The sequence below is a fragment of the Schistocerca americana genome, chromosome 1 (genome assembly GCF_021461395.2).
Source record: "Schistocerca americana isolate TAMUIC-IGC-003095 chromosome 1, iqSchAmer2.1, whole genome shotgun sequence".
NCBI classification, from domain to species: Eukaryota; Metazoa; Arthropoda; class Insecta; order Orthoptera; family Acrididae; genus Schistocerca; species Schistocerca americana.
This window is the reverse complement of record NC_060119.1, coordinates 771,959,317-771,986,542: the sequence shown is the minus strand read 5'-3', so window position 1 is coordinate 771,986,542 and position 27,226 is coordinate 771,959,317. Positions and strand designations below refer to the sequence as shown.

At 39.3% G+C, this 27,226-nt stretch overlaps 1 long non-coding RNA gene across 3 annotated transcripts in view; it reads right to left on the bottom strand.

Moving 5' to 3' along the window:
- Positions 1-12,964, bottom strand: part of LOC124612237 — a 31,270-nt gene extending 18,306 nt beyond the window's left edge. Inside the window, exon 1 of one of the 3 annotated variants that reach the window (XR_006979515.1) lies at positions 12,891-12,964. This is a non-coding gene — a long non-coding RNA (uncharacterized LOC124612237). The other 2 variants (XR_006979512.1, XR_006979514.1) reach the window with 2 other exon arrangements.
- Positions 12,965-27,226: the final 14,262 nt, after the last annotated feature.

Here is a 27,226-nt window from a genome sequence, read left to right as displayed (position 1 = left end):
CATCACTGCATTGACTGGGCTGTAGGACTTTGTAATTGGCTATTACACAGGGGATTTCTTTCATCACTAAACTGAATTAATCTTGAACATGGAATTTCATGGTTTTTCCCTCCTCCACCCAGTATATTAAGAAGCAACTCTCACTTTCATTATTACTGAGGATAAATAAAAGTTTATCGATCGCAACAATTGAAAATTTGTGCAAGATTGGAGTACAAACATGGATCGTCTGCTTTTTATGAATAGTCATGTGTAGGATCTGGATCTGATTCCCAGTACCAGCCTCGTCTGGTCAAATAAGGAGCTGCTTAAATAAAGAAGCAGCAGCATCATCAGAATTCATCTACCAGCAAACAATGGCTGGAGAGATTGGCTACATCATTCTTTGCACTGTCTTGCAGGAAACAATCAGACACTTGGAACAAGCCTAAGGACTAATTTGTGGTAGTATTTACCTTTACTTTTACCTTTCATTGTTGTTATAAAGGTTTGAACTCAAACTTTCAGTATCACAAATGTTTCCCTCTTATTTTTCTGAACACTACAATCAGAGGTTCTCCATGGGTATACTCAGAGTAGCACCAGTAAAGGAAAATATTTTGGTGGTGAGAAACCACATACCATCTGACACACATTTTAAACTGTCGTGATAGATGAATAATATTGCAATGACTGTATTATTGAACTGATTTCAGTGTTTCCACACACAGTCACATAAATAAAAGTATTTTGGGCTCACTGAAATTCATTAATTATCATCCCTCTGAGCTGAGAAAAATTAAAGTCTTGATTTGGCAATATATTACGGAAAATAGAGATTATGTCCACTGGAAAGTTACTTAATTTTAATGGAGAAAAAACAATCAGCATGATTTATGAACTAAATTACACAATGGGTTGAGTGATACAATAATGACATCTGTTGATATAAGAGCAGAATCTACTAGTGATGTAATCTAACAGTCTGTCTAAGTCGTGGAAAGTTCTGGCAGAATGTAAATAATTCAAGACATCCTGCCTTAGAATGTTGCTCAAGTATGTGGGACCCATACCAAATAGGACTGATGAGAGGACTGAATGTGTACAAAGAAGGGCTACACAGAACTTCCTGGCAGATTAAAACTGCGTGCAGGATCAAGACTCAAACTAAGGTCCCGACTTCGTGTCTCAGTCTGGTACAGTTTTAATCTGCTAGTAAGTTTCATATCAGTGTGCACTCCACTGCGGAGTGAAAATTTCATTCTGGAAACATCCTCCAGGCTGTGGCTGATTCCACAATATCCGTTCTTCCAGGAGTGCTTGTTCTGCGTGGTTCGCGGGAGTGCTTGTGTGAAGTTTGGAAAGTAGGAGACGACGTACTGGTAGAATTGAAGCTGTAGGATTGGTCATGAGTTGTGCTTGGGTAGCTGTCAGCAGAGCACTTGTCTACTAAAGGCATAGGTCCTCAGTTCAAGTTTCAGTCCAGCACACAGTTGTAATCTGCCAGGAAGTATCATATCAGCACACATTCTGCTGCAGAGTGAAAATTTCATTCAAGGGCTACACAAATGGCTGCAGGTTTGCTTGACACAAGGAAGAGTGTAACAGAAATTCTGAAAACCCTGAATTCATTGTTACTTTAAAATAGATGCAAATTATCCCATAAACGCCTACTTAAAATGTTCCAAGAAACAGTATTAAGTGAAAAATCAAGGAAGATATTTTAGCTGCATACATATTGCTCTCTTAGGGTCTGTGTGTGTGTGTGTGTGTGTGTGTGTGTGTGTGGGGCGCGCGCGCGCGCGCGCTGTAATTAGTCTAATTTTGTTTACAGAGTAATTTAAGCAGTCATTTCCCCACTGCTCCTTGCATACATCTCTCAGCTGACCCATGTTCTCACCTAATGTCGTCTATCCGCAGCCCCATCCATGCCCTCCGTGCTCACTGCTTTGATATTTCCACAGGACGTCGGACACAATTATGCATCCGCACTGTAGTGGTGGATTCATTGCCCATAGAGGTGAATTAGTTACATAATTGATTTGCCTCGATGGGCAATGAATCACCAACTTCAGTGTGGATGTACAATTATGTGTGACCACCTGCAGGAATCTCAAAGTAACATGGATGGGGACTGCATATAGGTGACGTTGGGTGGGAATGTGAGTTGGCTGAGAGGCGTGTGAGACAATCCGCACAGTTGTGATAAACACTGTGTCTGGGTGGTGCAGTGGTTGACGCAACAGCCTAATATGCATGAGATCGTGGGTTTGACTCCTCGTTCGACACACATTTTCACTTAACGCCGCTGATTCTGCATAACATTCCGAAACAGCTGACATTTCCTTTCCTTTCTCTCCCCTCCACTTTCAATTTACATAATTGTATCACAGCCGCAGATTTCACATGATGTCTGTTCTTTCAGACATGTCCGAAAGAACAGACACCGTGCGTTCATATTATATTTTCATATAGAATGATAAGTTTCAAATTTTGTTCAGTTAGTTTGTTATGTGACTGCATAAAAATTTTTGTCTCCATTGCAAATTTAGTTTCCTTGGCTTGTAATGTTGGCACACTGATTTTTAATTTTCTTGCAAACTCACTTTTCAGCAGCATATGTGTTACAAAATGCAAAATTTTGGGTGAAATGATTTAGATCTTTCATGTTCTAAATGATACAACAATGTAGACGAGACAAGAGTTAATAAATAAAAAGCAGGTTTTTCATGTTTGAGATTTACAGAGTTACTTCTACACAATTGCTACACTGCTAATAAAAACACAATCCTTCTCACTGTATTTTCCTATAAGTATGTTTTACGTTGCGCCACAGGAACAAATTTATAAACTATTTTGAATATTTTAAATCAATTTGAGAATGACTGAGTGTGTTTCAGTTTACATTCAGCTTGCCACTAATTACAGAAAATGTAGGCGAGACTTTAACAAAATTGTCTAAATATACAGTTTCTGTACACATTTGTCTCAATAATTACCGACCTATCAAATGTTTTAATAAATTTCGTGACTCTGTTTCTGAGATGCACATCGGATGAAGTAGTGTGATCTGCCACTACATAACAGCACAATAAACAACTGTCTTGGTTTCAATTGTTAATTTAAAACCGTTACTTCTAATGACAGAAACTTTTAATGTTAATAATAATAAAAATAATGTATCAACATTAATCACATTCAATTAAGTAGTTTTCTCAAGGCATAACATTTCTGTCAATGGGTGCAAACTACAATGATAGAAAACTTGTCCACTGTACAAGAGGGATCAGATTTAGAGAAACAGTTGACTGGTCTGAAGAAGACTGAGAAATAATGAAGTTAACAAATGAGATGGGAATTAGGAAAGCTGATAATGTTACAGAAGACGAAAGAAATATCTGAAATTTAGCTGCAGAAGGGCATTGAGCAAACACAATGACAACAGATGAAAATTAATGTTGGACCAGAAATCAAACTCAGGTTTCCTACTTCTTGGAAATGGTCACCTTTAATGTCTTGGGTATCCAAGTGCATCCCACATGTGATCCAAATCTTCTTATGCTACACACTACAGAATACTGCCCCCAACCATTAATCTACTTTCTCACAGCATAACTGTATTCTCGCAAGGGCTCAGATACTGTTGTGCATCCACGCTGAAATATCGTAATGCCACCATGTGCCCCCCCACCCACACACAATCAGACATGCATGTCTGAAAGAACAGAAATCATATATACTATATAATGAAACGAAAGTACAGCTATGCTTTTGGACGGAATGAAAACAGCTAGGTTATACAAAGGGCAATGATATACCAGTGAAAACAGAGAAACTGTCAATCCCATTTTAAATGAAGCCCAATTTAAATCAAATGCAGGTTTCTATACAGTTTTTTTATATGGCTGGAGTGGAAAAGGTGGTGTATGCGATTGTTTTAGACATACAAAATCAAGAGCTAAATTTATCAGATCTTGCAGTGCAGTTACAGAATGAGGACAGGTTATAGTACTCCTCCGAAGGACAACAATGATCAACAATTCAATGAATAAATCAAGGAGTGTGGAAATCATGCTGTCAGCCTTGTAACATCCATTCACAACTGAGCGTATGAAAGACTCATATGATAATAAAATCCAGTTTTGCACATATTTTGTGCAATAATTCATTCTTAACCTCGAGTCTCCGATTTTCACTAAGTGTTCCTGTAGTCATCTTGGACAATGGAGCTACTATTATTATTACTATTTTATAACTCATTTCTGTGCCTGTTGACTGTGTGGCACTTCAACTACAGGGTATTCTACCCTGTGCTTCCCAGTATCATATTTACATCATAGAAGTAAAGACTGGACTAGAGTTTTTATTTTAAGTGGAAATAAATTCAGAAAAATATTTACATCACATATATGCGAGAGTGAGATATCCTGCATGCTACAACAATTTCTTCTTTCCACTTTAGGTGAGATGATGCCAACTTATTTTACTTTGTTTACAGTTGCCGCTAGATGACTATCAAGGGATAAGGGAGCAATGGTTTCATGAAAAATTTGCTGATCACCTTCCATTACTGTATTGGAATCATCTGTGAAACTTTTGGGCTTAAATTAAAAAGTAAAGTTTTTCCACTCTTGGGATGATGAAAAATAATCATCTGTATTACTAAGTGACTGTCCCAGAAACTGGTATTAATTGCAGCTTGCCTACCTAATGGCTTCCGGGAGGGGGGGGGGGGGGGGGGGGGGGGGAATATTATTTTCAGTACTTCACGTAATTATTGACTGAATTTAAACTTTTAACACAATAAGACAAATAGTACAGTTTGAAATTTTGTGTGGGTGTGTTTCGAGGCAGCGTAACTGATGTCATGCAGATACTCAGACTTTTTACACAGAATCTTAAACCTTTATGAAACTCTTTCTCACTGACACCCCTCCACAAAATGATGAAAGGAAAAAAGGTTTATTGCTTACTACATTTTCGCTGTTCATGCCGTCAAACTTCATCATGCATGCACAAGGTTTCAATTCATTACTTTTTTTACTATAAACTCGATTTGCAACAAACTTTGCCAGCAGTTTCTAAATATATCACGCAAACTTATATCATTGTACAGCACACAGTTCTTGAGATATGACATCATAAACATTTAGATGCCTGGAAAACCAACTTTTGCTTAAAATGAAGTGCTTATTATACACACTATATTCATCCAGTGTCATAATGAGAGCACTTGGAAACTTTCAACAGACTAATTGTAACTTCGAACCATTCCTTGAGTTTTTCTCGCTTACATGCTTAAAGTCAAATATTTAAAAAAATAACTCATCTGTGAAGTAATCAGGCATTTGAAGTCGTTCTATACATGGGAGCTTGATTCTATAAAGAATCATTGTTTAATGATTCATACCTGATATATGATGTGGTAGAAACAATGTTTTTAGTACTGGCATTGTCATCGGCATTTAAATGACAGTTACAAAATGTAACCCAGATGAAACGAAACTGATATACAAAGAGAAAAGCAGCAGACACACACTGAACATTGAGGGATTTCTGAGAGCAGGTTTCCATGATGACTTCTCTGGCCTGCAGATAATTCATTGACACATAATTTCTGGCAGTTGTCCAAATGTATTACAATGGGAAATTCAGCATTTTTATTTTCATTAATAATACATCTAAATTAACACTATCAAAATCCTTGTTGGGATCCAACACTGTTAAAACAGTCACTAGATGTCTGTCCATAGCTTGTTTGATGCCATATGACATTCTGATTAATGTAAATGGCGTGTGTGATAGTTACACAAGACTGACTGGTATTTATCATAAATATTACATTTTTTTTAGGTAGTCCATCAGCTGTTCATGAATGACGTACTCTACGGCCTTAGGTGCTGCAGATACAATGAGGAGTCTAGTCACATGATCATTTGGTTTTTCATTCTTGGGTGCTGGTTGAATTGAGCTGTTTCACATCAGTAGTGTATATAATGATAATTGTAGATGTATGTAAGAATCAGAGTAATTATGTCAAAACTGTTGTTAATCATACCTATGCTGCTCCTAAATTACCTACTGCATCAACCGAGACTTCCAATACATCTTTCGCTACTATGTGTACTGAAAAATGTTTTAACAGGAACATACCTGTCGCAAAAGGTCACTCCTTATGGAAAACTTCTTACCACAGCTTGATATTTGCCTGGAGTGTTGAAAGCAGTTAAACTGTTCTGCCTTCCCTAAGCCAAAGTTGCACAGTTTATTCCACATTTATGCTGGATTTGACTCAGTACAACAGGATGCTAATGCGCACAGTTTCCTTCACTTTTTCCACAGCTTATTTTATACCTCATAAGGTTCAGAGTCTTCCTTATTCATCACCTGTTGTTGTTCCACTGCCAGCCAATGAGCAGGGGCTCTCTTCAATTTGACTGAATGCCGAGAAAGATGTTTGTCATAAAATGTATTTGTAGTTGAGACTTACTTCTAGCAGTCTGTATAGTGTACATTAAAAATATGACATGGGCCTCACACAATAGGTTGTTATTGCTGAGAAGGAAGAGGTGGGAGAATGATTGTTGAAAAGCTGAGTTAACCCTTAAATGACTGTGCCGCACATACAAGAATGAAACCAAATTTTAAAGTCTGACTTAATTATTAACAATGTAGGAAAAGAGACTGCTACTTATCATAAAGAAGACATGTCAAGTTGCAGACAGGCGCAGTTAAAAGACACTTACTTAAAGTGTTTGGATACAGCCATCATCAATAAAATAGACACGCACACCTCACACGCACATGACTGCCAACTCCAGCATCTTGGGTTGGAATGCAACTATCAATCTGTCTTTTCCTAGAATGTTGATATTCCTACCTGATGTTTCAAGTGTTCCATTAATTAATTATTAACCATGTATGTAATGAATAGTTTCCTTTTTCATTCTTGCAGATAATAAAGCAGTTCTGCTAGTTGGTTGGTTGTTTCGGGGAAGGAGACCAGACAGCGAGGTCATCGGTCTCATCGGATTAGGGAAGGACGGGGAAGGAAGTCGGCCGTGCCCTTTGAAAGGAACCATCCCGGCATTTGCCTGGAGCGATTTAGGGAAATCACGGAAAACCTAAATCAGGATGGCCGGACGCGGGATTGAACCGTCGTCCTCCCGAATAGTTCTGCTAGTAATATGTAAAATGCACAACCAGACATAAAAAGCTATTTTGTTGTGCTGACAGCCTGATGTCCATCTTATCAGTTGGCGGAATATCAAAACCTTATGTATTATTGTTGCTGTGTCTTTACTTTGCCAGCTCACTTACCGAGATATGATTGACTGTTGATGTATTGTATCAGATGCTTGAACAAATTGGAATGAATCTCCACAGTTTGTTTGAAGTTTACCACAAAAACATATATATAACCTAGTTCCTTTCCTACACTTTCAGTGCTATCCACAAGAATGGCTAAAACTAGGTAGTTAGGCATATAATAACAGCATCTGTCATAATATAGTACAACAATCAAACCAACTGATTTCAAGCAAATATTTCTCACTGGTTTATAATGGTGTAGCACTCATTCAACTCGATCGTAATCAGTTCTTCATCCCACTCTTGCCAGTAGTACTACTTATTTAATTCTGTAACCATGCACAGGACACAAAAACCAAGCAAGCGAATACTAGTAATAAAAATCTTACTCAAAACTTTATGATCACTACATGGATTTCTACCTGAACAACAAGTTCTTGCCTCCAATGTATAGTAATTGGTCAGTTATATGCAGTGTTATACAAAATTTTATTTTTAAACTAAAAAAAAAAGTGCCCTTAAAAATTATGTTGTGAAGTATCTGTACCCGTTATTTTTCTTGTATTTGATGCTTTCGAATCTTCATCTATGCATTAAAATGATGTATCAGGTGACACTCAGACCCATTGCATTCCTCTTACTTGCCCCTAAACTTCATCACAACGCATATCCCTATCTTGAATGTACTGCCACTTATATAATTGTCAAATAGACCATAAAAGATTTGTATCAGTTTTTTACTTCATTTGTTTATAGTTTTTTAAATGAAATTAAGATTCTGAAGGAAAAATGTGATAATCAGTTAAGATACGAAATTACGTATCAGGGAGAATATATAAGAACTGTGCAGTTCGCTGATGAGATGGTAATTCTGTCAGAGGTGGCTAAGAACCTAGAAAAGCAGTTGAAAAGACTGGATAGTGACTTGAAAAGAGATAAGATGAACATCAATTAAAGTAAAACAAGAACGGTGGAATGTAGGAAGGATTTTCTAAAGGCATTTGTCTGCAGTGTAGCCTTGTATGTAAGTGAAATGCGGACACCAAGCAATTCAGACAAGATAGGGATAGAAACTTTTGAAATGTGGTGCTATAGAAGAATTCCAAAGATTAGGTGGATAAATCAAATAACCAGTGAGCAGGAACTGAATTGAATTGGAGAAATTTATGGCTCAACTTGACAAATAGAAGGGATAGACTGATAGGACACATTCTGAGGCATTGTCAATTTGGTAAAGAGAGAGAGAGAGAGAGAGAGAGAGAGAGAGAGAGAGAGAGAGAGAGAGAGAGAGTGTGTGTGTGTGTGTGTGTGTGTGGGATCAGGGCTTGAATACAATAAACAGGTTCAAATCCATGTAGGTTGCAGTAGTTATGGAGAGTGAAGATACTTGAACAGGATAAACTAGTATGGAGGTCTGCATCAAACCAATCTTCAGACTGAAGCCCACCACAACAACAGGTGAAGGGACATAATTCTGTTTAAAAAGGTAATATAGTATACTGCAAACCTGACAATGCATTTTTAATGTTCTATTACACACTTTTTTTTTAGCCCGACCAGAAAAATTTAAACGGGAAGCAGTCCAAAGTAGTTACAGTTGTTCTAACTGTATATATATATATTTTTTTCCTTACAGAAACTTTTCGTACATATTACCTCTTCCGCAATTTTAAACAAAATGTGGAACACTGTTATGCACCGCATAAGCAAAAGCGTTTTACAGATTTAGCAATGATCATCAGTCCAATCATGACAAGATGCAAAAGAGAAATTTTAAAATGCCAGACTCTACAAAATCCAATTACAGCCATACTTGTTCTTGTATTTACTGTGGGCACAAGGCAGTTGTATTCTGAATTCTGAGGCAAACTGTTACTTTAATTATAATTTGATGTATGTTAAGTTCTATATAATAACTTTCAGATAAGGTAAGAGTCTGAATGATTGCTTGGTGACATTTGTGAGGCATCACTTAGTAACCTATTGTCATGATGAATTTTTCATCATTTTGGGTTGTTACAAAACAAATACTGACAATTGGGCAGATTTATTCAATCTACTAGTTTAAGATGAATACTGAAGGCTGAAATTGTAGAAGTGCATCCTTCGTTGACAGCAGACTTTGTTTAAGAATCATAAGAGAAGGCTGTATACGTGGAAGAGACCTAGAGACACTGGAAGGTTTCAAATAGGTTATATAATGATTAGACAGAGATTTAGGAACATGATTTTAAATTGCAGGTCATTTGCAGGTGCCGGTTTGGACTCTGACCACAATTTATTGGTTATGAACTGCAAATTAAAACTGAAGAAACTGGAAAAAGATAGGAATTTAAGGAGATGGCACCTGGATAAGCTGAAAGAACGAGAGATTGGAGAGAGTTTCAGAGGGAGCATTAGGGAACGATTGACAAGAATGGGGGACAAGAAGACAGTAGAAGAAGAATGCATAGCTTCGAGGGATGAAATAGTGAAGGCAGCAGAGGACCAAGTAGGTGAAAAGATGAGGGCTAGTAGAAATCCTTGGGTAACACAAGAGATATTGAATTTAGTCGATGAAAAGAGAAAATATAAACATGCAATAAATGAAGCAGGCGAAAGGGAATACAAATGTCTAAAAAATGAGATCGACAGGAAGTGCAAAATGGCTAAGCAGGAATGGGCAGAGGACAAATGTAAGGATGCTGAAGCAAATATCGCTAGGGGTAAGATAGATACTGCATACAGGAAAATTAAAGAGACCTTTGGAGAAAAGAGAACCACTTGTACGAATATCAAGAGCACAGATAGAAAATCAGTTCTACGCAAAGAAGAGAAAGCAGGAAGGTGGAAGCAGTATACAGAGGGCCTATACACGGACGATGTACTTGAGGGAAATATTAGGAAAATGGAAGAGAAAGATGAAGAGGGAGATATAATAACTGCGTGAATAATTTGACAAAGCACTGAAAGATTTAAGTCAAAAGAAGGCCTCAGGGGTAGACAACATTCTGTTACAGCTGTAAGAGAGCCAGCCATGACAAAACTCTTCCATCTTGTGAGCAAGATGTACGAGATGTGCGAAACACCCTTAGACTTCAAGAAGAATATAATAATTCCAATTCCAAAGAAAGCAAGTGCTGACAAGTGTGAAAATTACTGAACTATCAGTTTAATAAGTCACAGATGCAAAATACTAACACAAGTCCTTTACAGAGGAAATGAAAAACTGATAGAAGCACACCTCGGGGCAGATCAGTTTGGATTCTGGAGAAATGTAGGATCACACAAGGCAGTGCTGGTACTATGACTTCTCACAGAAGATAGGTTAAGGAAAGACAAACCTATGTTTATAGCATTTGTAGACTCAGAGGAAACTTTCATAATATTGACTGGAATACTCTTTTTCAATTTATAAAGGTGGCAGGGGTAAAATACAGGGAGTGAAAGGCTATTTACAATTTGTACACAAACCATAACATAGTTACAAGAGTCAAGGGGCATGAAAGGGAAGCAGTGGTTGAGAAGGGAGTGAAATGGGGTTGTAGCCTATCCCCGATGTCATTCAATCTGTATATTGAGCATGCATTAAAGGAAACAAAAGAAAAATTTGGAGTAGGAATTGAAGTTTAGGGAGGAGAAGTAAAAAGCATGAGGTTTGCTGATGACATTCGAATTCTGTACGCGACAGCAAAGGACTTGGAAAAACAATTGAAAGGAATGAACAGTATCTTGACAGGAGGATGTAAGATGAACATCAACAAAAGCAAAATGAGGATAATGGATGTAATTGAATTAAATCAGGTGATGCTGAGGGCATTAGATTAGGAAATGAGACACTTCAAATAGTAAATGAATTTTACTATTTGGGAAGTAAAACAACTGATGATGGTCAAAGTAGGGAGCATATAAAATGTAGCTTGGCAATAGCAAAAAAAAGTGTTTCAGAAGAAGAGGAATTTGTTAACATCAGGTATAGATTTAAGTGTCAGGAAGCCCTTTCTGAAAGTATTTGTATGGAGTGTAGCCAAATATGGAAGTGAAACATGGACGATAAACAGAGTAGACAAGAAGAGAATAGAAGCTTTTGAAATGTGGTGCTACAGAATTATGCTGAAAATCAGATGGGTGAATCACATAACTAATGATGAGGTACTGAATAGAACTGTGGGGGGGAAGAGAACCTTGTGTTATAACCTGACTAAAAGAAGGGATTGTTTGGTAGGACACATCCTGAGACATCAGGGGATCACCGGTTTAATACTGGAGGGAAGCGGGCGAGGGGGGGGGGGGTGTTAAAATTGTAGAGGGAGACCAAGAGATGAACACAGTAAGCATTTTCAGACAGAAGTAGGTTGCAGTAGTTAATTGCAGATGAAGAGGCTTGCACAGGACAGATTAATGTGGAGAGCTGCATTAAACTATTCTTTGACGAAGAGCACAACAACAACAACAACACTGAGAGGGCAACAGATGGAGCTAGGATGAAACTAATGGCTGTAGGAGGAGTTAGAATTCATGGCAAGAAAACAGACATGCTGAGATTTGCTGATGGCATCACAGTGTTAAGTGAAGATGCAGAACAACGAGAAGTGATGCTGGTCCATATGGAAACCACACTTAGATCTTCCTATAATATGAAAATTAATAAATCAGATCATGGAGGAGACCAGGTGCACCACCTATACCGCTCTGGGGGCCAAAGACTCACACATTCACAATGAAAGTACACTGCATACAGAAGTATGTGAAAAACAGATTTTTCCTGTTCCACCAATGAATGTAATAAGCAGTGCACATAACAGTATCCACAGAACATTGCAAAGAAGTACAGGATGCACATACAGGGGAAATGGTATATTGTATTTATTCAGGAATAACAGAGAAGTAAGATTTTTTTTTATATTCAGTAATTTAGGATACAGCAAAGGGAGATACTAAGCACTTCTTTCTTGGTAAATGAATGCTGTTTTAGTATGATGTGTTACATCTTTCAGTTTTAAGATGAGGTATAGACCTACTATACAAAAAAAACATCTGTTGTATAGTTAATGATATGTACATAACTGATCTTCCAATAAGGAAATGACATAGAAACTTCAAAATCCCTTAATCAAAGCTAGAGAAATATACATAATTGCAATGGTTGTCTCAAAACTCTTCGCAGTGTATAATTACACAGTGTACCATTAAAATCAAACATACCTGAGTATCAAAATAAAAGTGTAGCCTTTAACCCTACTTTTTGATCAGTTATGTTCGTTTAGCATATACAAATCTAACCTGATATATTGAAAGGCGGGTACTAATTAGAGCGCTGGACGTTTTCATTGGGAACGAATGTTTTTCCACGCTGTTCTAGATGTTTCAACCACTTTCACAACTGCAGGCACTCACAACTTTAACATTGTAATCACGTAAACAATGAAGACCTGGATTTACGTCAGAAAACTAATCGACATACGTTCGGAAAATTGTGTAGTTCATCTGTCTGTTGGAAACACTGTTGCTGTAATTTCTTGTTACTGTAGAAAAATGATTCGATTTGATATGCTGTATTAAACGATATGATGATTATTTTCTATTCAAAACTCAAGAAAATCGTATTTTAAGCTACCCACACAATCCTTCTTAACCAAACCTGGTTTCCCCACACTAGAGAAATGCGCCGAGTTACGAAGTGCACCAACAGATAGCTCTGCAAATGCTTTTCGGTAAAATATTACTATTCTAGTCATTCAGTGACCTATTTAACAATACCAATTAAAACTCCTTAATCAAGAGAGTATCTGAGCGAAGTCTTCGTTGAAAGTAATTCTCCTATGCCGTTATGTCTTGTATCTGGTGCTGTAATTTCACTTTTCCTCTTACTTAAGTTTTTGTTGGGCATCTCCGGACGAGCATTAACTTCGCTCAGAATTCAAAATTTACTTTACGTGTAGGCTTAATATGGACCTTTATGGAACACTAATTAATTCTGGAAAACACAGATAACTGTAGGAAAGACATACAATCTTCAAAAAGGAATGTCAACACAAATGAAGTGCGTCATAATAAAGGAGCTCACTTGACTTCGGAACCATGTCTGAATGCAAAGTGTAAGTGAAGTGTCCTAGAGACCTACATTTATCCTCTCTCCACTTTTTTAAATATTACGTAACGAAGAATATTTTAGTGAAAATTTTGCGTCGGAGACATTTTTGAGAGCTTCCTGAAGCTCAAGAACAAGAGAACGTTGTTCAACATAGTGCAGTTACTGGTCAAAACATGCATGAGGAGACTGCTACTAGGCCTATGAGCGTTCCGAGCTCCGTTGCCGCTACGACTACACAGTCCACAGCTACGGACCACAATTCAGCCGAGCTACAAGTGTCATATTCTTCAAGCTCTGCAGGTAATTTCAAGTTCTCTCGTAAACCTTGACGCCGTGTATCACAGTAGTCCGTCCTATTTAATTTGGCGGTTCTGCGTCGTGACACCGTTGTGAAATTGTTTACAAAGTGACCTGTTCATAAAATGTCTAATTAACAAGTGTGAGTACTTTTATGGATATTTGGGTATCTTGCACACAGATAAACCGAAGCTTATAACAGCTTTCTAGGATATCACATTTCCAGCATAAAAACAAATGTATAACGCTTGAAATAATTTCTTAATTTACGCCACCACATTTTGAAACGAAGTCATGTAAAGCAAAACATTTGCACGTACTATGTGTTGTACTTCTTAGTGTGTACAAACGCTAACGAAAAGCGAAGCCGGAACTGGCCATTTGAGCGTGTTAGTAGGACATGCCGTGCGAAAGGAAGAGTTGAGGCAGGTTATGTGACTGCGCGAAAGTGGTTTCTTTCAGCGAAAGTAAAACGTTCATGTCCTTCGATATTACATCAGTTACTTTCATTGTCACGGATCGTAGACATTAAAAACAGCTTGCGAGCTGCATAATCAGAGCGCTGTCAGCTACAAGCATATGCTTATGTCTTATCAGTGAACGTTTTATCTGCAGAGCGCAAATGTGGCACAGTATAAAACTGTGCCATTGTGTTAGTAGCATGCGATCAATTATAGGTGCAAACAACTCTACATCATGCAGCTGTACTGGTAAAATGTTGCTTAAGTTTGAGGTATCCCTCTTTATTTTAACAGTATCATCACAAAAATAAACTGTAGGTAGAAAGGACAATGCATAACACACATCAGCTTTGCATTTGTGGAAAGAAATAGTGCGATTTTCTCAAGTGTCGAACTAGTGGAAGTCATCTGCGCATGCGTTGCTTATTAATTCTCTTCGTGCATTCCACATATTTCACGAAATCACACTGAATATGAAATGATATAATAAGGATACCAAAGCTTTACGTTAGTCCACACAAAAATAATATTGATATCAATATACATACATTTCCCATTCCAAATGAGCGTGGAAATGAAGATGCTTAGTAAACTCGTCGTGTAAAACGCCAAAAGAAAATCAGAAGTGAACTAGTGTATAGTTCTTGGAATTTGCTTTGCAGCAGAAATGCACAGGAGAAACATTTCAGCTGTATTAGAATGCATGGAATTCGTATTATTGGAATGAAGTAAACATACAATTATGTTAGTGTGCAAACAGAAGAATTGTGTCACATGATATAAGGTACGAATCCAATTTCGCCTTTACGATTGTATCGTCCAGAACGCAGAATAATCATCGAGATGTGACGACTGTAATTATTTCAGTATTATTGGTAATAAAAACATCGAGCTGCCTGTTTTAATTTGCTAAGCTTGTTGTGCTTTATCGTACCTCCTTGGTGGTGTTTTGTTTTAGACGGGAAAAAAAATACAGTTTCCAGTCCTTCGTGCCGTCATGCTACTTGACACGTTGTCGAGCGTATAAATGTGTCTGAAATCTAAAGGTCACTCACTATAAATCACATGTAGATTACCGTCAAATGTACTCAGTACTTAACGTGCGGATGTGGTATTCCTCTTAGATGAATGATTAGCATGTTCAGGAGAACTATATATAACGCTTTTAAGACTATGTTAATTTGAAGACAGTCTCCAAACATTTGAAGTTATAGAAACTATTTACAGTTAATAAGTATTTAAAACTGCTGAAGGCGTCTGTAGTTAGTGGGATTACAGAAATAGCTGGAAATCTGTATGTCGAAGAAGACTTTAAACTGTTTGAAATCTAGTAATGTTGCATTAAGCGTGCCGTAAACGAGCCAAATGTAGGTAGAAACATTTAGGAACATCACACCCACGAAATATATATATTTACACCGTTTAATTTGTTTGAGATGTGTTAACGCAAATGATTATAGCGTGTTGGTAGAGCTTGCCATGACTTTGTTGTGTGTTATTTTGGCTGTAGCAAAGAAACAAATGTTAAGTTTTACTGATGGCCCATGAATCATCAACAGCGATGCAGTCTTGCTTTTTATTTCAGGTACTGATTCCTTCGCCGCGTTAATGCCGATTAATTATGTTTTACTGGAAAATTTGTTCATTCGAAGGCATACGAAGTCGAATGATTGAGATCGTTTCCAAAAAGGAGCTTCTGCCCAGATATTTTATTAGGTCAAGTGGATGTGCAATGGAAAAGTTGAAGCCACTGTTTTGGATCATCCGCCATTGTAGTAAATGCCATAACCAGCAAGTTTCGTCAAAAATAAATGGATAAAAATGCTTTACCAGTGTTTTTATTTTCTTACCGCTAAGTGGTTAATCAAAATAAACCTTCACACTCAAAGAGATCAGCGGAAATTATTTTAATGTACATAAACCAGTGACGTGAATTATGGTTTTATTGACGAGACGGCCCGTAAAAGAGGTGGCGGTGTAGCACAAATTAAAGCAGTAACAATAGATGAGTAAACATTATGCTCAGATCGCACTTGGATTCCACGTGAGACTACGACGGGAGCAGCAAGGCAGCCACGTGTTGAACAAAGCAGCGTAGTGCGGTTGCCACCTGTTGAGTAGCCGCGTCGCTGTTACGCACACTCGTCCCTGTGCGTTAAGATGTCGAAGTTTTCCTCTTTATTGGTCTTGTCAATAGAAGATTATAAAAGCCAGCGACTGAGTTATGAAGCATCACATTGCTCAGAATATAACTTAGTGATTCGGGGTATCTAGCCATTGAAATAAGGAATGGTGGTAGGTACAGTTTTTCTTGAACAATTACACTGTGGCGATGAGCGTATCTACGTCTATATTCCGCAATATGCGTACAGTATGTGGTAGTGGGCCCTTCTGGTGCCACTGCCATTGTCCTCCCTTTCCTGTTCCACACACAAATAGTGCATAACAAGAGCAACTGTTGTTTCGGCATTTTTAAACCCCTGAGAGCTGAACGTACATCGATAAAGTCATAACGACGTTTGTTTCCTCCTTTCAATAACCATGTCAGTTACCATCAAAATATTCTATTCATCTACACATAATTTTGTCACTTGCGCTTACACTCATGTTTTGTTTGATGCTTTCTTCAGATGATAGAAGCGGTTTGAATATCGGTGTGGTTTATTATTACAATTCCAAGAGCATACGTTCCTAAAAGGACCAACCAACAAGTTGTTTTTTACTTATGTGTCGCGCAAAAAGACCGTAAGGTAAAAATTATATCTATTCGAGCCCATACAGATTCGTAACTACAGTCATTCTTCCCTCAAACCATTCGCAACCGGCATGTTAAACGGGGTAAGTGTTGACAGTGGAGCACAAAGCACCCTCTGCCAGACACCGTAAGATGGCGTGTGGGTTATAGATTTTTATTTAGATGATAGGTTTCTACATGAATAGCTCTGACACTGAACGATATTGGGTGCAAATCCATTGTCGGATGCTGCATGTGCAGTATATACACCTTTCGTTTGTGTGTTCGTCGTCCCTCACAAAACGCGACAGTTTTAACGATGGTACAGCATGCAAATATACACAAGATCAGCAAGTAAATTGAAACATGAAAGTTAAATGCACAAATAGCGTAAAAATTAAGGGTTGCCCAACTAGCAGTAGGAAGCTGCACTTAGGTGCACGAGAAGGTGCAAAGGGGGAAAATTGGATAAGAGTCGGGGACGTGTGAGTGACAGTTACAAACCTGAAATGGAGATGGGCTGGGGCGTAAGTGAGACGAAATGATGCCAGTTGAACTAAGGAAAGTCCTTGTTGGATGCCTCTTTGCAGGAAAAGACCTAGAGGACGGCCTAATGGGAGATGGCTTGAGGACGTAAAGAAACAAGCGAGGAAAGCTTGGATGCTAAAATCTGAAGATCGTTATGTATGGAGAGGTCTGGAAAAGACCTTTGCCCAACACTCGATAAATGCTGCTGACGATAATGTTGTTGTTGATGATGATGATAACGATGATGCTGATGATATGTACCTAATAAAGTTACATGCAAGTGACAGGTAGCGGGTAATTTGTAGACGTAACAGAGCACGTTATAGCGAATGAAGAGCTAGGTACAAGTCTCCGAACCGTGTTTGGAAACAAGTTGTTGTTAAAAAATCTTGGTTACTGAAGAATCGTTAATGCATTGACAAAAATGGAAATAGCCACACCATGAAGCAGCAGCTCGATATTTATCAAACTTTGTGGGTCTGTCCATCACGTAACGCGTGGTAAATGATTAAACTTTCGTTCCATTCAGAATTAGCGTTCGTCATCAACATGAGTACGAGGTGTGGCCACCACAGGCAAGTATACACACTTGCATGGAAGCGAACAGCGACCTAATGTTGTCTTGAGCAATTTCGTGCCTTGACTGAAACTCTTACAGTGGCAGTCCATTAGGGTTACTGGGTGGAGGCTGGCATGAAAGTATACGTCTTCCCATCACATCCCAAACACGCTTTATGGGTGACAAACCAGGGGACCGGCAGACGAGTTAAGGATCTTTACGTCCCCCAAGGTGTTTGTGGCGTTTGATACACTGGTCGTGAAAGGTATGGCAACAGACTTTAAAATTGCTGCCACATACTGGCGAGCATTCAGCCTCCCTTCAACAATTATCATATCAGTCCTGTTGTCAAATCCAATAGCTCCCCACACTTTGATTCCAGGAGTCAGATAGGCAGGGGTCTTCAAAAATAGCTGCTTCCAGTGATCATTGACCAGGGCGTCTACAGACATGTTGGCATCGATCTGACCTCCACGAGCAGAGGTGTGACACATCTCTGAACACCACAGAATGCCACTCCATGTGCCAGTTGAATCAAGTTCTATAACACGCACGTCTTCGTTATCTGTGGTATGGTGTTATCGCTAAACGACTCATGAAAACCTGAGACCTCAACCCAGCTTGTAGTAAACTATTGGTGGTGACATTCACCCTGTAATTGATTTCAGCTGCTGCCATCTGTTTATTCGTTAGAGCCAGTCGAAGAGTTCTATGACATTCTCGGTGTGTTATTTTCCTGAAAGACCGGTGTGTACCCTTGTTGCCACGCTAGCGTCCTAAGTCAGCCTTGTCGCCGCTCGTTCTGCAGCACTGCAGCCAAAGTCTTTGCAATCTGTCGACATTTTGCTCACGTGTTGCGTGTGCCAATGATTCGACTTTTGCTAGTCTCCGAAAGATGGCGATAAGCTGCACACGCACGTTCTGTGGGCCTGCTTTATTGCGACGACCGCCGCAAAAGCTTAGGTGTCGTTAGACAAACCTAACAGCCATCTTGAATTCATAACTATTCTTCTTCTGTAGGATTGCCCTTTTTCTTCTTCTCCGTCAAACATTAGACCATTTGCGACTTCTTGATCCATCCATCTTCTCTTGGGTCTGTCAATGTTCCTTCTTTCTGTAGGGGTGTGCTGTAGCAGCTTTCTTGGAACACGTTCATAGCCCACTCTTTCTACATGCCCTTTTACCATTCTTTTCTGTATTCCTTACCCTTTTCGTTTAAGTTATAAATTCGTACATTCTTCTGGATGGTCTCATTTTTTAATCTTTTTCTTCTTATTCCCTGGACTGGTCTAAAAAATCTCATCTCGGCTGTTATATCTTCTAGAGTTCATAGCCACTTTTCGCTTCCATATAGTCCACAGGTAACTACCATAACTTTGTTAAATTTTAGCATGGTGTCCTTTCGTGCTTTTCCACTAAGCGTTCTTTTGATGGTGCCACACTTTATACTGAATCTCTTAATCTTTTTTTCAGTCTCCACTTCGCCGAGATACGATACGTCACAATCCAAGAATCAAACGGTGTTAACTCGTTCAATAGTCTTACTTTCTACTTTTTTACATCTCAAAGGTTTGTGAGCCTAAGAATGTCACGGACTGGGTTTTACTTATCGAATTACTTACATTATGTTGATTCGCTACTTTATCCGCAACTAGAATCGTCTAGTCAGCAAACATAACGGAGTGTTTCTTCCTTTGAAGCTTTCCTCTATATTAAATGTCCATACCCATTATTTCCATTGGCTCTCAACGTCGTCAAAACACAGTTTCCGTTGCAAAGTTCTAGGACTTGTAGAGGGGAGTGAGTACATAATATTTTGAATAGGAACCCATTCCTGGAAACGTACCGTTTCCGTTCTACGACGGTTACTGTTCAGATGTTTAACTCATCCACTTTTTCTTGAGTAACTAAATTAGGCGTGACGCAGTACAATTATTAGGTAACAATTCGAAAGTAAACACGGCGAAACACCTATTTATTAACAAAGCGCATTTGTTTGTAACAACGCTTAAACATTATGTGTTTACAGTATTACAGAGCGAAAAAGAACACATTATACTGTATGTAGAGAACAGTACTGATGGATTACAACAGCGGCTCAATGGGCAACCACCGACATTGTTACAGTCTTGGACCTACGAAGCGTGTTGTGGTACACACTCTCCATCCCCTGTGGTGTCTCCTCAGTTTCTAGTACAATGGCCAGAATTCGTGCTAGCAGCTCTCGGAAACGGAAACAGTACGTTTCCGGACATGGATTCCTACTCAAAATATTATGTAGTCACTCCCCTCTTCAAGTCCTAGAAGTTTATAACGAGGATTTCCGGACACCTTGTCGTTGTTGCAAGTCCGAAGACTGGTTTGATGCAGCCCTCCATGCCAGTCTATCCTGTGCGAGGCTCTTCATCTCCGAATAACTACTGCAACGCACATCTTTCAAAATCTGCTGACTGTATTCATCTCATGTGGTCTTCCTGTACGATTTTTACCACCCACACTTCGCTCCAATGATACCTTGTTGTCTCAGAATGTGTCCTATCAACTGATCCCTTCTTTTGGTCAAAGTGGGCCACAAATTTCTTGCCTCCCCAATTGCATTCAGTACATCCTCATTAGTTACGTGATCCACCTAATCTTCAGCATTGTTCTGTAATACCATATTTCGAAAGCTTCTATTCACTTTTTATCTAAACTGTTTATTGGCCATGTTTCACTTCCATACATGGCTACACTCCAGACAAATACCTTCAGAAAATACTTCCTAACACTTAATTCTATATTCGATATTAACAAATTTCTCTTCTTCAGAAATGCTTTTCTTGCCGTTGCCAGCCCACAGTTTATATGTTCTCTACTTTGGCAATCGTCAGTTATTGTGCTGCCCAAATAGCAAAACTCATCTAGTACTTTAAGTGTCTCGTTTCCTAATCCGATCCCCTTAGCTTCACCTGATTTAATTCGACTACATTCCATTATCCTTGTTTCGCTTTTGTCGACGTTCATCTTAAATCACCCTGTATAAACTAAAAAGTATCGGTGAAATACGATACCCTTGTCTGAGCGCCGTATTATTTCCTTGTGCGATAGTTCCAAATTCTAGCTTTATATTTACCTGTATTTGGAGCAAGACCTACCTTTTCGAAACCCTGTTTCTTCTTCGAGTAAACGTACTATCTACGAACGATGTGTCCAATTTCTGTTTACTAACTGACATGCCTGTTTTGCTGAATTTTTTTTGAACAGAGTTTGTAAGTTGCTTTTCAGTGTAATCACGAATCATCTCCACTATCCAATAGAAAGTTCTTCTCTTCATCTCAGGTATTCGCAAAACTTGTCTGATTGTTCCGGTAACTGAGGAAAGAGTGTATGGTGCTCGTCACGTTCTTTTCGAAACAGGTATGGCTCATTCACATGCATTCGGCGTCTTTTGTTATAGGAAAAGCCGCAATACAGCACTCGTTTGGAAGCACAGAGGCGTGATGACATCCTTCCTGCCCGAGGAGGTTAAAATAGGTTCTATCCTAACCTAATCACCTTGATCCCGCCAAAAACTGACGTAGGAGATCGGACGCACTGTAGCCGCGTCGTCGGCTGATGTTATCGGTCAAAGTGTTCATTGCCCAACACTTTCCATTTCCGTCGGTGTATTTTCGCTTCTGGGGTTATTACTGCTTCCGAGGACGGCGACATCGAGGCGAAAGGAAGCGACGGAACAATGGAAGGCAGGAGCCACGGGGCGCCACGAGAGGTCGGAGCGGAGGGGAAGGGCTATCGCACGTGTCGGGTCGTGTCGGCTGTGTCACAGCGGCGGGCGAGGAGAGGCGAGGCGGCAGGTACACACGCGCCGGCTTTACGATGCACTTCCGCTCGTGGCCCCCGAGTTGATGCTGCCAGCGGCCGCGGGCCCCGTCCTCCCGTCGGTTGGAGGGGAGGGGGGTCACTTCCACCTTGTTGTGGAGCTACGGGCACGAACTGGGCCGCAACATTCAAGCGTGCAGCCAGTGAGTGGGGTTCAGTACACAGGCTAAACCTCCACTCAGCCGACGACTATTTTGAAGGCCGTTCGGGGATTTTTCCGAGTATTTTTGTCTAAGGGACTCGTTACAGTGTAATTGCATTTCGTTTGATTTCTTAGCACCGTTTATTCACGTATGTTCACTGCATTGCACAACAGTACGACTGCCGACGGTGTGCGCTGTGTGTTTTGTTTTGATACAAACTAATGCACTCACGATATTTGTTGTTGACAACAGTAATGCCCTCAAGTTTGTATTCAGTATTGCCCTGTTTGGTATCGGGTTTGTTTTTCCGGAATTGTTACTTTGTATATCAATGATATACTGCAGCATATATAAGTTTACGAGATTCACCAACACCGACTCAAAGGAAGGCCTCGGCGCTTGTTCGTGACGTCACGTCAGCTAGGCACGGCGAACGCCAGGTCTGTTGCAGGCATACTCATAATGGTGGTGTCTCCCTCTCTGACACAGGAAAATGTGAAACTATTGGCGGTAGTTGACCAACACACATTGTTCTGAGAGATTTCTGCAATCAATTATTTGTGCAATTCATTACACTTCTTAACAAATAGTGTACTCGTGAACTTAAATTTCCACCTGTTTTAAGGATTGACATACAAAAACAACTCCATGGTCCAGTAGCAACAGAATTCGTGCTTCTTTACCTTATTTGTAAATCTGAGGAAGTTAACGTTTGTACTGGGATGCTTTTACAAGAAACTGTGAACATATTGGTGCTCTTCTTTAGGTATCTTGGTTGACTATGGTGTGAGGAGCACTGAATGTTAATGAAATATCTTGCGATTGTACACGTTGGGGGAGGGGGTGGGGGACAGAAGAAGAGGCAAGAGAGAGATACTTGTTTTATCAAATAACTTTTTTAATCTTATAAAGTTTCTTTCAGTTGAAAGAGGGGAATATTTATCTTTTCTAATGCGCATGTTTAAAAAAGTTTAAGCTCAGCAGAACTTTCGACGTATGAAGCTATTTTGTTTCCTGTTAAGAATTCCTCTCGTTGAAAACGACTGTAATCTAATGACTGGCAACAGTTGGACATTTACACATGTAAATTAGTTCACATTTCCTATGACCATGTCAAACGAAATTAAATAAATAAATAAATAAAAGAAACGAGTTAATTGTAAGGGGGTTGGGATAAGTTTCGATAACAAAATGGATCAAGTAAATATAGTTACTTGAATGTAAAATTTCCGAAGCTTGCAATGGGGCAAAGCATCTTCTCATATTGATCTACGTTTGTTTCGACAGGGTTCAGTAATACAGAACTATGATCTTCATTTGTAGCTTTACGATAGTAAGAAAATCTTTCATCTAAATAAAACTGCAGAATCCAAAACAGTACCAAACATTTTGTCCAAAAATAAGAGATTTATAGTGATAAGCACGCCCAGGCGTTTCTGCCTGCAACAGACATGGCGTTCGCCGTGCCTAGCTGACGTGACGTCACCAACAAGCGCCGAGGCCTTCCTTTGAGTCGGTGTTAAATTCACACGGCCCGGGCGTCGCAGCTGTGGCAGTAGTACACCAAACTCCTGCGTTTCTTAACAGTGTAGGACAGGGGTTCGCAAACTTTTCCACAGACGTGACAATTTGATGGTTCTGGTACTCTGATGGAACATCTTGTTTATTTGACGATTAGTAAAATTAATAAGATATTTAAAAAATGAGAAAAACCTGTTTTATTCAGTGAGTACTTCAGTTTTAAATCATAACCAGGAACACTATAATATTAATAAAAAAAAATTAAGAAAAGAAAAAGTGTCGAAAAAATGCCATGTTTTTCGCGAAGCACTTGTTCACTTCCCGCGGAACACAGTTTACAGTTTAGGAAACCGTGGTGTAAGACAATGCGCATCGCTGTACACTCTATTGCAATCATGACCGTCAACATTTTCAACAGTAACAGTACAGACACAGTACTGCTTTTGTAACATATCCTGACAGGACATACTGAACACTGTGATAAAAATGAACTTATTTCGTCTGGGGTTGTTGCATTACTCTGTTTTAGTGTTGTAAGTCTTAATGATAACATATTACACACTTTTCCACCGTCGGTGAGATATTTTCACAGAAACTACGTTAACTGTCTTAACAAACCAAATACATAGTAATTATATTATTACTCTCTAACGAGTCACCGGAGACCAAAACACTCGGAAGCTATCCACGAACAAAGTCCACAGTTTTCTCTGTGGGGGTCACATTCACGCAGTACGTCAGTCAGCAATAGCACAAATAGCGTAGTCAACTATAATTAACGATAGAGGTGGATACGTGGTGGGTACGTCTCGGCACTTATATTCTGGAAGGGTTGGGTTTCCCATAAACCACCACCTGTATTAACTTCTCCCACTTCAAGCGAATACCGGGATGGTTTCTGTAATAAAACCACTACGACTTTTTTCGTCCATCCTCCTGAGCGTGTTCCGTCTCAGATAACTTCGACATCGACGAAATGTCTACATCTATATCCACACATCAGGTTCTTCGGCATCCCTATGACAATCCTCGTGAGTGGGACAAACCCAGCCTATTCGTGCTGTTCTTCTCTGTATGCTTTCAGTATCCTCTGTTTGTAGACAGGAGTCTACTACCTGCTTTCCCGACGACTGAGACTATGTGATAATTCCATTCCATATCCCTACAAATTTTCACACCTAAGTATTCGTATAAGTTGGATGATTCCAGTTATAACTCATTGATACTATAGTCATAGGATACCACATTTTTTGCATTTTGTGAAAGTAACGTGTCAATCTCTGTTTTACTTAGAAATCTTATCAATGTTAGACTATAACTAACCAAACTTCCCCGTTCTTTCTAGTACGATCGGAAACCTTTTCCTCCTTATGATCGTCATCACCGTAATAAACAAGCCGTCACGTCGAAACCAAATGAAATGTCGTGTGGCACCACGGCCTGGTGCAAGTCTTGGAGTTGGATGCCACTTCGGCGACTTGCGTGTCCTTGGAACAAAGGTCATCTACGCAAGTACTAGCTGGGCTTAATGTTGCTTAACTGCGGTGATCGGGAGGGAACCGTTGTTACCAACGTGACTAGGCCGTTGGCACCGTCACGTTAATAATCATAGGTTCCTCGCCTTGGATGTGAAATTTTGGACAATCAAGAAGAAGAATAAATGGATGCATATTAGTGATTAACGTGGTTGTTAGAGACGGAGGCAAAAAATCTAACCGAGCAAAAAAAGAGGAGGAAAAACGGCAGTTTCGTTTCCAATTCATCATTCCGGTATCCGCATTTATCAGTATAGAAGACCTGACTCTGGATCGTCAAACGGGAAAGAACTGGATAGTATTCGATTTTAATAAATATATACGCTTCTCGAGACTATCACATCATTTAAATACTTCGGAGCGGTATGAAAAATAACGAACACGTCTTATTAGTCGGGACAGAGGCACACTTGGATTAGTCATGAGAATCTAAGAAAAGTACAGCGCATTTCTTAAGGAAACGATGTACAGTATCTATAGTGCGACCTATTATAGAATATTCGCCGGCCGGTGTGGCCGTGCGGTTCTAGGCGCTACACTCTGGAGCCGAGCGACCGCTGCGGTCGCAGGTTCGAATCCTGCCTCGGGCATGGATGTGTGTGATGTCCTTAGGTTAGTTAGGTTTAATTAGTTCTCAGTTTTAGGCGACTGATGACCTCAGAAGTTAAGTCGCATAGTGCTCAGAGCTATTTGAACCATAGAATATTCTTCCAGTGTTTGGGGATGTTAACGAAGAGGCCGAAAAAGCAGACGTAAAAAGAATTCAATGGGGTGCTGCTAATATCGTAACAGGTCAGTAAAATCTACAAGAAAATGTTACAGGCAATGGATCAGAGTAGTATTCACGGACCGTCGCAATTCGCTGGGTCTACATGCATGCGAATCATCTTTATGAAATTAACTGAATCGCGTTGATGTAGGGATACAGGGCTTAAACATGCAAAAACTTAAACGAAATTCACTACAAAAATTTCACGATCAAAACTAAACAATGTACATATAAATAAGACTGCGTTTCACATGTATATTACAAATATGGACTCGGAAACGGCAAAGTATCTCATATGTTTGATGATGTTTCAATTCAGTAATTAATTAGGGCATTTTAGTTTGAATAAAACAAGGCAGTTCGACCTTGTCCATCGACTGTGATGCTTCAGTTGCTTCAGAAAAAGCTTCTAAAAATACGTTGAGCTGTGATGTATATAACGTTGGAAGTTCCGTGAGGGCTTTCGCGGATGATGCTTTGATGTACAGAGAAATCGCAACTCTGTGACGAAATACGGTTTGACGCTTGGTGCAGGGAGCGGCAGGTGATCCTCAACATCAACAAATGTAATGTATTGCGTGTACATAGACAGAAAGAAATGCCCGTTATTGTATGATTACATGAGTGTAGAACAATCACTGGAAGCAGTTCTTTCAACAAAGTATCAAGGACCATGCGTCCGGAGCGATTCGAAGTGGAGCGACGCCAAACTGAGATTAATTAGAAGAACCCTCAATAAAAGTAGATCATCGACAAAGGCGGTGATGTACAGCGAGCTTTATTTCTGAAATAATCGATTAGGAATAGGCCGAGTCCTCATAACAGACTTATAATTTACGAAAAAAGAATTTAATAAAACTATATCACAAGATGTAGAATAATTTGCCTTCTTTTATAACTGCATTCGGATGAGTTTGTTGCGAAAGTAATTGAAAATCCTGATTGCTGGAGAAGGATTTGAACTCAACTCTTTCTTATTAGCAGAATGTTAACAGATGTACGTTACCAGCCTTCGAGTGTTTTCATTTTTGTGGCGCAGAAAGAAGTGTGTACTCTCTTTAATGTACAATGATACTGAGTAAAAGCCGATAACATGTTACCAGTTATAGAATTCGATGTTTGGCTCTACGTAAACTTCCAGTGGAGTATTTAGATCTTCTCTATTTCTGTGATTTATTTACTGTGCTAGAAGTGAGGTCGTTTACGTCACATCGTTAATGCATGCCCACTGGAAACACAGTCGTCTATCGTATATGTGAAGTAACGATGAATGAGCACGTGTTTGGATTGAAGCTTTTTTACGTTCATGTAAGCTAAATAACTTCGAATCATTAGCAGAGTACTAATGTCGCCTCCTACAGACAGCTTTTACTAATTATTCTGGTTGCTTTTTGGCGTAGACTAACTTCACCTGCAAACAACGTTTTTGCTGACGTTTTCATCAGATAAACACGTGAG